Genomic DNA, 13,796 nt, shown 5'->3' on the forward strand with positions numbered 1-13,796 from the left:
CCTCATTAGTAAACTAGACTCTGCTAAGGAAAGAATCTCTAAATTTGAGGACATGACAATAGAAATTTCCCAAACCAAAAAATAACATTAAAAAAAGAGTACATAATGTCTAAGAACTAAGAGCAACTGTGAATGGTATAAGGGGCATAATGGAAATATAAGAAGGACAAAAAAGAGAGAAGGGGAAGAGGTAATATCTGAATCAGTAACAACCCATAATTTTCCCCATATTAATGTCACAAACCAAGACACAGATCTAGGAAGCTCAGAAAACATCAGTTCTCTCCAAAACACACTACATTTAATCATATCATATTCATACTTCAGAAAATCAAAAAAGAAGGAAAAGGCTTGGAAAAAGACAGAAGAAGAAAGCACCTTCCTCTAGTGGAACAAAGATAACCATGATATTTGGCTCCTCCTCAGAAATCACACAAGCAATGAGAATGGAGTATGATGTATAAAATAGTGAGAGAAAAAAGCCAATGTCATTGTTATGGTTCAGATATGAAGTGTCCCCTCAAAGCTCACATGTGAGATGATTCAGCAAAGTTCAAAGGTTAAAGGTTTGGGTGGTGAGAGCCTTAGCTTACTCATGCATTCATTCTCTGGCAGGGGTTAAATGGGTGGTAACTGTAGGCTGGTGGGGTATGGTTGGAGGTGGCTTTGGGGTATATATTTTGTCCATGGTGAAGGGGAAATGCTTCCTCTCCCTGTTTCCTGGTGTCTTGTAATGAGCTATTTTCTTCCACCATGCTATCCGTCCCACCATGACGTTCCGCCATACTTCTGTGGACTGAGACTTCTGAGAGTGAGCTCTGAATAAACTTTTCCTCCTTTAATATTGTTCTTGTCAGGTCCTTTGGTCATAGTGATGCAAAAGCTGACTAAAACAATCCTATAATTCTCTACCTTCAAAAAGATCCTTTATGTGCAAAGTAGAAAAATTTCTGCAGAGAAACAAAAATAAAAGAACTTGATGCCAGAAGAGCTGTCTTGAAAGAAATTTTAAAAGATCTTCAGAGAGAAGAAAATAATATTAGCTAGCATCTTGGATGTAAGTTAAGGAAAGAAGAGCTTTGGTGAAAGGTCAAATGAAAATAAAATAAAACTTTTATTGTTCTTATTCCTAGTTGATCTAACCTATGTTAAGTTTGTTCAAAAATAATAATGTATATTTTTAAATATAGATATGCATGCATACTTTGTATAGGTAAAATGAATAACAGTGAAGACACAAGGGATAAAAGGAAAGAATTAGGGGTTTTTTATCATAGGGAAAAGGGGAGGGAGGGAAAGTGAGGAATTACTCACTCTTTGTTAAGCAGTACATTGTTATTTGAAAGTAGACTTGGATTATTTATCAATCTACATAGCAAATTCTAGGGCAAACACTAAAAAATTTAAAATATATATATATATATATATATATATATATATATATATAATAAATATATACACATTCCACCATCATTGCTAATCCCCTGCTTCCTCCCTTTCCCTCCCTCCCCTCTTCCCTATCTAGAATTCATCTATTCCTCCCATGTTCCCCCTCCCTACCCCACTATGAGTCAGCCTCCTTACATCAGAGAAAACATTTGGCATTCGTTTTGGGGGGATTGGCTAATTTCACTTGGCATTAGCTTCTCCAACGCCATCCATTTACCTGCAAATGCCATGATTTGGTTCTCTTTTATTGCTGAGTAAAATTCCATTGTGTATATATGCCACATTTTTTTAATCCATTCATCCACTGAAGGGCATCTCTTGGCACGAAAACAGACTGGTAGACCAATGGTACAGAATAGAGAACACAGAGACTAACCCACAAAATTAAAATTATCTTATATTTGACAAAGGTGCCCCAAACATACACTAGAGAAAAGATAGCCTCTTCAACAAAATGATGCTGGGAAAACTGGAAATTCATATGCAACAAAATGAAACTAAACCCCTATGTCTTACTATGTACAAAATCCAACTCAAAGTGGATCAAGGACCTTGGAATTAAACCAGAGACTCTGCGTTTAATAGAAGAAAAAGAAGGCCCTAATCTTCCTCATGTCGGATTAGGCCCCAACTTCCTTAATAAGACTCCTATAGCACAATAATAAGAACCAAGAATCAATAAATGGAATGGAATCAAACTAAAAATTTCTTCTCAGCAAAAGAAACAATCTGTGAGATAAACAATGAGCCTATATCCTGGGAGCAAATTTTTACCCCTCACACATCAGATAGAGCACTAATCTTTAGGGTATATAAAGAACTCAAAAAGCTAAGCACCAAAATAAATAAATAAATAAATAAATAAATAAATAAATAAATAAATAAATAAATAATAAACCAATCAACAAATGGTTCAAGTACCTGAATAGACACTTCTCAGATGAGGATATATAATCAATCAACAAATATGTGAAAAAATGTTCATCATCTGTAGCAATTAGAGAAATGCAAATCAAAACTACTCTAAGATTTCATCTCACTCCAGTCAGAATCGCAGCTATTATGAAGACCAACAACAATAAGTGTTGGTTAGGATGTGGGGGAAAAGGCACACTCACACATTGCTGGTGGGACTGCAAATTGATGCAGCCAATATGGAAAGCTGTATGGAGATTCCTTGGAAATCTGGGAATGGAACCACCATTTGACTCAACTATCCCTCTCCTGGGTCTATACCCAAAAGACTTAAAAACAGCATACTACAGGGAAACAGCCACATCAATGTTTATAGCAGCACAATTCACAATAGCTAAAAATATATTTTAATATCTTACAAAGAAGAGAAAACAAGTATAGAATGCTCAGTTAAAATCACAAATGTCAAAGACAAGTGTGGAGGACAAAAATAGAAGCAAAGCACAGGAGGAACAAATGGAAAAGAGTAACAAATATGCTAGATGTTTAAATATATCAGCAATAACTTTAATTGTCTGTAATCTAAGTGCATCAGTTAAAAGATCATTGGACTAGAGTTTTAAAAAAAAAACACTGGGAGAACATATGTGAAAAATAAAGGACTATTATCCAGAATATGCAATGAACACTTAAAACTCAACAATAAGAAAGCCCAGTTTTGAAAATGGGCAAATGAGCCAGGCACAGTGGTACATGCCTGTAACCCCAGAAACTCAGGAGGATGGGGCAGTTCGTTTACAAGTTTGATACTAGCCTCTGCAATTTAGCAAGACTCTGTTTCAAAATAAAAAATAAAAAAGGCTGAGGATATGGCTCAGTGATAGAGCATCCCTGGGTTCAATCTCCAGTACCAGATTTTTAAAAATATAGAGAAATGGACAAAATGCTAAATATCCAAGAAGCATTGACTCCAAGATATTTCCCTTGGCCACAAAGAACAATCACAATTACAATTGAAGGTTAAAGAAAGATGGAAAAGTTCTTTTCTATAAAACCCATGGACCCAGATCAGTAAATTTCCCCCATTTCTTTTCTCTAGAGTATGCTTCACTTTACCTTTTTCTGTCTTCCTTTGAGACTTTTGATTGTGATTCTTGGCTTGTTCACCTAAATGACATACTCAAAGTTGATCTGTCTCCTAACCTAGTCATCTATGTTAGTATACCTAGATTATAAAACATATGTTTATACTGTTTCATTCAAGACTATTTTAGACTTCTTTTAAGAGCAGGAGGAGAAATGCCATACTCATTTTATGCACAAATTTTATTTCTAGGGAAGAATTTCCTGATCTTAATTTGTTTCATAATATTTGCACATAGTTGCCAAATTTATCACTAGGTTGATATTCTCCTGATGAGGAGAAAAAAACAACAGGAAAGGAAGAGGAGGAAAATAAGTGGATTTGGTGGATCAAAGTGCTCCCTAGATCATTATGAAGGGCGGGGAGGGAGTGAAGTGATGAATGTACAGCCCAGACTAGACCTTGGCAAATTGTCAAAAAGATATTGCTAGGACAGGAGTCAGTGAAGAGCCTTTGTTTCAAGCTGGTTGAAATGATCTGTGGTTAATTCTCAGTTAATATTCAACTGTGTCTTTTTTACCCTTATCCTCAATTTATCAGTGAATTTCTTGACTTAACACATATTTACACACATGCACACACACACACACACACACACATATACAGCATACACACACAGATTTCCAATTGTAAAGATATTAATTCAGTCATATCAAAGGAATAAAAATACAGCATAATTATAACAGTCCTCCCTTATCTATGGAGAAAACATTCTAAGATTCCCAATGGATAACTGAGACTATGGAAACTCCTGAACCCTATATAAAAGAATTGTGCTACTGTGATAGTAGATTTGATAATTGGGATAGCTTCTAAGTGATTAACAGGTAGGTATTATATACTGAATGGATTCACTGGACAAAGGGTTGATTCATATTCCAGATGTAACAAAGTAGAATGCTGTAAGCTTTTACCAAGCTACTCAGAATGGTGTACAATTTAAACTTAAACATTATTTGTCTCTGGACTTTTCCATTTAGTGTTTTCTGGATCATGGCTGATACTAAAATGATGTATAAGGGGGCCCTACAATAATTAACTCAAAATGAGCCTCAGATGTAAATATAGAGCAGAAAACTATGAAACTTATAGAAAAAAAGAAGAGAAAATCTTTAGTTTCTAGCAATAGGTAGAATTCTTAAACTTGAAATCAAGAGTTACCTATTCAAAGAAAAGCTGATAGTTTATGTCAAAATTAGAAATGTTTGCTCTTCACAGAGCTTGTTAAGAGACTGGAAAGACAAGCTATAAACCCAGAGAAAATATTTGCAGATCATATATCTGGCAAAGGACTAACATCTGAATATGCAAAAAAAGTCTCAGAATTCAGCAATTGAAAACTAAATCATCAAATTAGAAAGCCCCAGGAAGAAATATTTCATTGATGGAAAATAAGCACATGAAAATGTATTTGATTTTATTAGTTTTCACTACTTACTATCAAACTAGCTAAATTAAGTAATATTGACAATACCAAATACTTATGAGAATGTAGAGAAAGTAGATCATTCATATATTGATAAGTGGGAATATAAAATGGTCCAGTCATTCTAGAAAACAGTTTGATACCTTCGTCTAAAACTAGATATGCAAATATAAATGACCAAGCAATTATATCCTTGGACATTTCTCCATGAGAAATGAAAACATATTTACACAAAACTTGTAAAGATGTATTCACAGTAGCATTATTCATAAAGGACACAAGTTGGAATCAATGGGTGAACATAAACTGTGGCACTTCAACACCATAGCATACTATTCAGTAATAAAAATGAATGACCTACTGGTACATACAGTACCTGGGATGAACCCTCAGAAACTTACCGATAAATGAAATGAACTAAACCCTAAAGGGTCCACAGTGCGGAATTCCACTTTTACAACATTCTCAAAATGAGGAAATTTTAATTAGGGAATAAAGGCCAGATAGAAGGGAAGAATATGTGGTTACAAAAGGGTAGCACCAAGGATCTTGTGGTGATGGGAATGGTATGCATATTGACTGTACCTATTTAAATATCCTGTTTGTGATATTGCACCTAAGTTTTGCAAGTTATTGCCATTGGGTGAAACTGGATGAAGGGTACTCAGGATTTTCCTTCATTATTTCTTACATGTGAGTTTACAATGATCTCAAAACTTTAATGACAACATGGCTTTCAACAGAAATTTATGATACAGGAAAATGCTCTTATTATAATGTAAAACAACAAAATACAGAAATAAATTCTAACACCAAATACAAGTAGAGTACATATATCCTTATATACTCTGCTTAACAGATAGGACTAATGAAATATCCTTTGAGCAGTAGATGAAGGAAGATATTTTTCTTCTTTAGTATCATTCAATATATTTTTCAAGTTTTTAAAAAAATGCATATTGCATTTATAATCAAATAACAACAAAACATACTCACTTAAGCCATAATCACCCATTCAGTTCAAAATTGAAAACTTCATACCTGTTCTAGTAGTATGTCAGAAGAAAGGGCGATTTATTGCAAACCTGAATCTGATATTACATAAATGATCCTTTCCTACTCTCCAGAATGATGACTTTTATAATTAATGGGCTAATTTAACTGCAAATCTTCAAGTCAGTAATATTAATTAAAAAGAAGACATGGAAATGACCTTCTGAAAAGGACTTATCTCTTAATTTGCCCACAAATGAGCACTTGAGATTATTTCTTAATCAATAGCAGGAAGCTGGCTGGAATTAATGCCAGGCCTCTGGTTTCCACCACTCTTAAGAGCACTGAGGAGCTCCATACTCAGACCATTCAAGGCCAGCCCTATATTTTCCTTTAATTTACTTGACCTTTCTGGCAGTAAGTGAATTTAAGGCATTTATAGGCTTGGCCTGAATAACTGGCAACTTTCATTACTTTAATCATTGACCAAAAAGCTTTGGGAAATGTCAGCCATCCCAGGCCATTGTTTAATATGCTAATCAGATAATTAACATCTTTCTTAGCTGAGAAAAGGACTTGTTACATTAAAAAGTTGTAGGTGGTTGGAGGAGGATGGGGCTGAACATATTTTCTTTTTAATTTAAGGAAAAAATTGGAATTCCTTCCTATCTTTCTCTCACTGAGGAGAAGCATAACTGTCCCTAGCAGATTTCTAAGAATCAGCACTGAGGCACAGTTGCTTCTTAATGGAAATTTCTGGGTCTAAAGTCAGTATACTTGTGGCAAAAATTAGGTAAAATATATTCAAAATTACTGTTGGTGTTTTCACATTGTCCCTCAAGGATATTATTAATGTACCTCATTTGTAGTGATGGCAAGGGGATGACGTACTACCCCAAATACAGTCACATGGCATGTTGAATATTTTAAGCTGAAACAATGTGAGAAAGAGCATGCAGAGAGAGGACTTTCTGACCTTCTCCTGGAGCTAGTCATAAGACCTTTATGTGACAGTTGCCCACCCTGTTCTCAGAGGAAAAGAGCATCCTTGTCTCTGAACACAGGGACTCTGAGGGGAATCTGAATGAACAGGATTTGCCAAATCCCTCCCAGTTTACTACCATCATCATTACTCCCAGTTTGTCTTATTCATTCTTCATCAAACCTAGCTTTAGCTATTTTTCCAGGTCTTCATTTCCTTATTCGGCACATAAAACTTCTATAATACAAATGTGTATGCTTTTCTCTTGTTAATAGGTCTTTTCTTATAGGAGCCTCAGTCAACGAGGCTGGTTAGAAGGAAAAGATGTTTTTCCTTTCCTACAGCATACAACATATTCTTGTAACTTCTTTTCAGAACTAGCCCTTAATTAATTTAATATTTGTTTCCATGATGTGGCTGATTGCTTTCTTAGACATTTGTTTTAGTCACTGCTGTGACTAAAGGACCCCACCAGAACAACTGTAGAGGAGGAAAAGTTTATTTGAGGGCTCAGTTTCAGAGGGCTGAGTCCATAAAAGGCTGGCTCTATTCCTCCAGGTTCAAAGTGAGGCAGATCTTGGCAGAGGGAACAGCTCACATGATGATCAGAAAGCAGAGAGAGAGAGAGACTCGACTCTCCAGATACAAAATATATACCCCATAGCCACGCTCCAATGAACCACTTCCTTCAATCACACCCCACCTGTCTCCAGCTACCACTCAGTTAATCCCATCAGGGATTAATTAACTGATTAGGTTAAGATTATAACCCAATCATATCTCTGCCAAACTTTGCATTGTCTCACATGTGACCTTTATGGGGGATACCTCACATCCAAACCATAACAACACTTAACAAGAATTTCAGTAATTTTTCAATGGTTAGAGAGAACTTAAAAACCAATGATTTGCTCTTTCAGTGGTTTTACCAATTTGCATTAGCTGTTTCAGACTTGAATGCTTCCATTTCCTTCTTAACTGAAGTGAATCAGTTGATTTGCTTACTTGAATTCAGCTCAGGTAAATAAATACTTGTATCCTGTGACTGCGAGTTGAGAACTAGGTTGAGTCTGTATCTCTGTGCACCACAGCCTCATTTCTGCATTCATGACTATGTGGTTTCTTCAAGTTGGGAACCGAGGTCTAATAAACAAAATCTCCGCCACACTGGAATGCTTAACTCGACAGTAGCATTGTGGAGCAAATATAGATATCTGTTTTGTTCTGTCTCCCCCTCCCTCCCAATTTCCCTTCTTCTCAGGATTCCACCGCAGATATTATGAGAAGGATTACTAACGAATCCAGCAAGTGGGGTGGCCAATGTTTCCTTTCAAATCCTAATTATAGAGCTGTTAAGAATAGAATCTTTCAAATATTTCAGGGCCAAAGCCTTTATGAAATTTGAAAATATGAATGTTGCTTTGCAGTCTTTAATGCTTGGGTTCATAGGATTACTATGCTAAGTTTTCCTATCATATGTTAGGCAGCCTTGGTGTGAGCTATTCAGACAGAATTTTGTTTATTCATAAATCTCTCATGTCTCAGCCTTTCCTGCTGCTTAGATAAGACAGAACACTCTTTTGAGGGCTGGAGAAAGAGGTATGAATATGTTTGACCTGTTTTCTCATTTTTCTTTTCATTCCGTGTTTTTCCTACATAGCAGAGGAAACTGTCAATAATGGATATGATCTTATCCTTGGATTAAACACTACATTTGCCAGATATCCTTTTGCTGACCAGGGGTAAATTATTCATCCTGTGAATGCTTCCATTTCTTATCTATATTATAGGAGAAAGCTCACTTTGTTTGAGGGATTGCTGTTAGTAGGAAGGGAGTGAGTTTCCTGAGTGAGCCTGCCTGGAACACAGGACACCTTCAAGTCTTGGTTTCTTTTTTTTTTTTTTTTTTTTTTCACTTGGTTTTAAGTTCTTTGCATTCAGAGACAGTGTCTTTTATCCTTCTGGTTTAACCTCAGGACCCCTCCAAAGGTTTTTTTACTCAATGAATTAGTAATTAAAGATGGCATGATTATGTGGTAAATAATACACATTCATCTAGTTGGTGTTTTCTCAGATTCCTAGCACAGAGATCCTAGAACCTTTGGGATTTTCTAAATAACAGGAGTGTCTTGTTAATAAGGAGCTCCTCCTGATCCTATCAGAGTTTGTTACTGAGGTGACTTTTGGGAGTAGGGTGGACTAGATGGCTTCCAAACAGGAGCTTGTGGCCAGATCAATAAATTATATGACTACAGGGATCTGACCATCAGCCACTCCCCTGAGGGAGGAAGAGGAGGCTAGCAAATGAGATTAACAGTCAATGATTTAGCCAATCACACCTATAGTAGCAAAACTTCATTTAAAAACTCTAGGACCATGAGGTTCAGGGTTTTTCTGGGATGGTGGACACATCAACATATCAAAGTGCTGAGTGGGTGGTACACCTGGAAATTCTACCTGCACACCTTGTGTTAGCCTCTCTGCCATTTGATTGGGCCAGAGTTGTATCCTTTATAATAAAGAAAACTCATATGTTATACCCTTTTTTGGTTCTGTGAATAATCTGAGGGAGTTCTCAAATCTGAGAGGTAGTCATGGGAACCTCCTGAATTTCTAATCAGTGGGGCATAGGTGTGGGTGTGTTGCAAATCTCCTTTGCACATAGCACATGATATGGGGGCAGTTTCGTGAAACTACACCCTTAACTAGTAGGGTCTATGTTCATTAAGTAGTGTCAGAATTTAGTTGAGTTGTTGGATAACCATGTGTATTTGAAAATCAGTTGATGTGAGATAAAAAATCCCGCACAATTAAAATTTCTCCAAAGACCAAATTGTGGATTTACATATAATTGAGTCTCATTGAAATTAGAAATTCCAGGTAAACATAGCTTGGTAGAATTGACTTTCCATTTCAAGATTTTTTCCTCTACTTGTTTGCATTCTGAAAGTTATTTTTGATTGAGAGAGAGGAAGCAAATATTCTAGATCTTGCTTTTTCCCACTGAGGTTTCAGGCACATATCTGTGAAGTATATCATCCCTTAAGCCAAGGATTTTGATTAGAGTCTAAAAATGCAGGGTGGGTTTACCATGAAACCAAGAAAGGTGAGTTTTGCATCCTGTTTTAGTCATATTTTTTTGCTGCTGTGACTAAAAGATCTGACCAGAACAATTTTAGTGGAAGAAAAATTTATTTGAGGGCTGACAGTTTCAATGGTCTCAATCCATAGACAGAGGACTCTATTCCTTGGGGTTCAAGGTGAGGCAGAACGTCATGGTGGAAGAGTGTGGCAGAGGGAAGCAGCTCACATGATGATCAGAAAGGAGAGAGAGAGAGAGCTCCACTTGCCAGATACAAATATATACTGCAAAGCCTTGCCCCCAAGGCCCCACCTCCTCTAGCCACACCCCACCTACCTTCAGTTACCACTCAATTAATCCCATCAGGTGATTAATTCACTGATTGTGTTAAGGAAATCATAACCTAATCATTTCTCCTCTGAACCTTCTTGCATTATGTTGCAACATGAGCTTTTGGGGGACACCTCACATCCAAACCATAACATACCCCTTGCTTAAACCATGTTCCCAAACAGAATGTGAAATAAAATATTTGGAGAGCAAGGACATCACAAAATACAACAAAACAATGCAGAAGCAGGAAACAGACAAACAAAAGAAAAATGAATGTGAAATTAAAGACAATAGAACATTAAAAAAAAAGGATTCCTTGAGAAGGGAGAGATGTATACATTTTTAAGCATCAATGTGCATTCTGTTCACAAAGGGTCTCAGGGTTCTCAGCTAACCCAAGGTCATTGTTGTTACTCTCACAGGTGAGAAGATTTGAATCTAAGACAACCTCACGTGTGGCAGAGACAGAATTTAAATTTCTCCTATACATCCCCTCTGGTCCATTAACAAATCCTGTCAGCTCTGCTTTCAAGCTATATTTTAAGTCTGATTATTCTCACTATTGCCACTACCACTACCCTTATCCACACCACCTCTATTTCTTCCCTGGATCACCACATTTATTTCTTTCCACACTCTCTCGATTCTACTTTTGTCCCTCCACAGTGATTTTTGATCCTGTTGCTCTCCTGTGTTCAATTCCCAATGAGTTCCCACTATACCAGACTTATTCCAAATCCTTACCATGGTTTGCAAAGTACCCACTGATCTTGGCACTGCCTAGCTCTCCAGACAAGTGGCAGCAGGACTCATCATCCCTGCAGTGCCTTGTATATTCTGAGTGTGTTCCTTTCTTGAGGACTTTGTGTTCCTCCATATCTGTGCATGACTTGCTCCCCTCTGCCACTCAGGCCTCTTAACTTCATCCATTCCCATGAAGTCACTCACTAGCCCCTGGCCTTGCTTCTTTTTTCCTTCTGGATTGCTGGCACGGACTCCCCCGGGCCCTCAGGGCTTGGATCCAGCCCTGATTTTTGTGCACGTCAAAGAGGCCAGCTCACAAGGCCTTGAAGGAGCTCACAAGGCCTTGAAGGACTTGTGGTGTCTGTTTTCATATTATTCAGCCTATAACGGTCATGTGGGAACGTCTTGACCTGCTTGGGTCCGATAAGGTTCCTGGTTGAAGGCTTGGTATGAATTAACAAGAACTTTCTGTCTCCCCCCGCCCTTGCTCCCGCCTACTAGTAACTTCCCATGCCTTTTGCAAGAAATATATAAATATGTGCTGAGCTAATAAAGAGAGATTCCCCCTGGATGAAGAACCTTGGTGTCCTGTGAACTTTTTAACCCCGACGTCTCCCGCCGGACTCGGTCCATTTTGCCGGACGCGGCACTGGATAGCATTTAATAAAACATGATATTACGTTGTGTGTTTACTTATTTATGTATCATCTTTCTTCCTCTAGAATGGGAGCTCTGTATGAGTGAATTCTTTTTCTCCTCCAATTATATTGTCAGCACCTACAATAGTACCTGGCACAGAATAGAGGCTCAATAAATTGGTTGAAAAAAATTTGTCTGATTCTAAAGCTAAGAAAAAAAAAAGTGTCTAAGGAAGTAGATACTCATTTTAAATAAAAGTCTCTAAAAAGATCCTTTCTAAAAATATGTAGAAAATGGACATTTTCCAGTAATCATCATGCCTTTGGCATATTTATAACAGTGTTGTTTCTCACCTTACATACCTGACAAAGTGTTTTGATGGCTGCTGTCATGCTCTATAAAGCACCCAGAGCTATGGGAAGGAAAATGCAATATAAATGCAAACTAAAAATAAACCACATCTATGTCTGATATTTCTAATAAAGTACATGAAGTTTTCAATGATTTAGTGAAAAAATGAAGAAGAGTTTCTAAAAATCAAAGAAATAGCTCAAGTCAAAACCATTATAGTCTGATCTAATCAGCGAGGACCTTAGCACATAAACCTATCAGGATTTAGAACTTAGAGATTCATTTCTGGTTGTTTCCCACAAACTTTCTTTCTGTAATAATTATGACTACATTTGTTATTTTTATGATGAGAAGGGTGAAGGGAATTAGATCCTAAGTTTGCATGCCTAATTTCAGTGCTTGATAATTCATAGGAGACAGTATTTTGCAAAAGTTGAATTCCAAAGCTACGCTTCCCAAACTGTCAGGAAAAATAATATGTGTTTGTCAAGAGTGGCAAGAGTATTGTTTGCCACAAATGGTCAAACAATGAAGACAACTGAGTTACGTTGGTTGAAACTGTATCAGTCCTCAACACAATTGAAAATGATCTTTCATTTCATTGATTTTTTTTTTAAAGTTAAATAACTAACCTTTGGGTAAAGTCAGAATTATAGTCTAATACTAACCTCTATTTTGCATTTTGCCTTTAATATTTGTCAGAGGAAAAAATAATTTATCAAATGACCATCGACTTTGCTGCTTTTAACATCAAACATGTGAGAAGAGAATTATTAAGGCAAAATGCAAAAACTGATGTTTCTTTGTAAAGGAGATAATAGACCCAGCTTCGAAGGGCTAATGGAGAGAAAAAGAAAAGGAGGAAAAGGGTATATGTCTTAGTTTTCAGACTGATTTTGTTGCTAACAAAGGCTTGCATCAGAAGTGTTAACATTTTTCATATGGGAAGTTATTTTTAAAAACTCAGTTTTTAAAAAACAGTATTGGTATATGTGATTAGAGATTAGTAATAGCAATTACAATTCCAGTTTAGAAGATTTAAGCTTGCCAGGAATCCTTAGAGGAGTCAATAAATTAAATTAATGTAAATACATTACAAAGTATATATAAAAAAATTTTTGGTAAAGCTTAAAAATGATCAAAGGTTATACTTCTTTGTGTATAAATTATGAGGTGCCGAATTTCATGAATTTTCTTCCACTAGCAGTCATCCATTAGTATACCCCAGGGTTTCAAATTTCACTGGGGGCTGAGGCTACCTTCCATATATGAATAAATTCAATATAAAGAAATTATTGTTACTGACTTAATACCAACAGGGAAAATAAGTGGAAAGAAATTACACTAATAAAAAGGGGATTTTCCTTTAATCATTTTCTTATGAAGAACTGCAAAGTAAACTCCCGGGACAGGATGAAAGTGACAATATCCCCCACAATGGCACAGGACTGAGAAAATATATGGACGACGATTTCTTTTCCAAGAAATAAAAGCTCAACACCATGCTCTCATAAATGCCAAGTGCGTCAGAGCACTGAGCGATGCAAAGGTGTTTAATGGTTCAGAGAGAAGATACATCACCCTTCCCTGACAGTGCTCATTTGCATGCACCCATTCAGCCTCAGCAGGAGGTGTGCATTCCGGGTCTCCCACAATAGAAATATAGACATTCTCAGGGAAAAGCAGTTCTTCACTAAACTTTATAACCTCATTCCCAACTCCAGGTGTCAGTTTACAG

General features: G+C 36.7%; 2 long non-coding RNA genes across 2 annotated transcripts in view; one reads left to right on the forward strand and one right to left on the reverse strand.

Moving 5' to 3' along the window:
* LOC308636788 overlaps positions 1-11,646 on the forward strand; it is a 682,020-nt gene extending 670,374 nt beyond the window's left edge. Inside the window, exon 2 of the long non-coding RNA XR_014019477.1 lies at positions 11,376-11,646. This is a non-coding gene — a long non-coding RNA (uncharacterized lncRNA). The remainder of the gene's footprint in view (positions 1-11,375) is intronic.
* LOC308636789 overlaps positions 11,545-13,796 on the reverse strand; it is a 192,530-nt gene continuing 190,278 nt past the window's right edge. Inside the window, exon 2 of the long non-coding RNA XR_014019478.1 lies at positions 11,545-11,647. This is a non-coding gene — a long non-coding RNA (uncharacterized lncRNA). The remainder of the gene's footprint in view (positions 11,648-13,796) is intronic.

Source organism: Spermophilus citellus, assembly GCF_964194105.1.
Source record: "Spermophilus citellus genome assembly, chromosome: 17".
NCBI classification, from domain to species: Eukaryota; Metazoa; Chordata; class Mammalia; order Rodentia; family Sciuridae; genus Spermophilus; species Spermophilus citellus.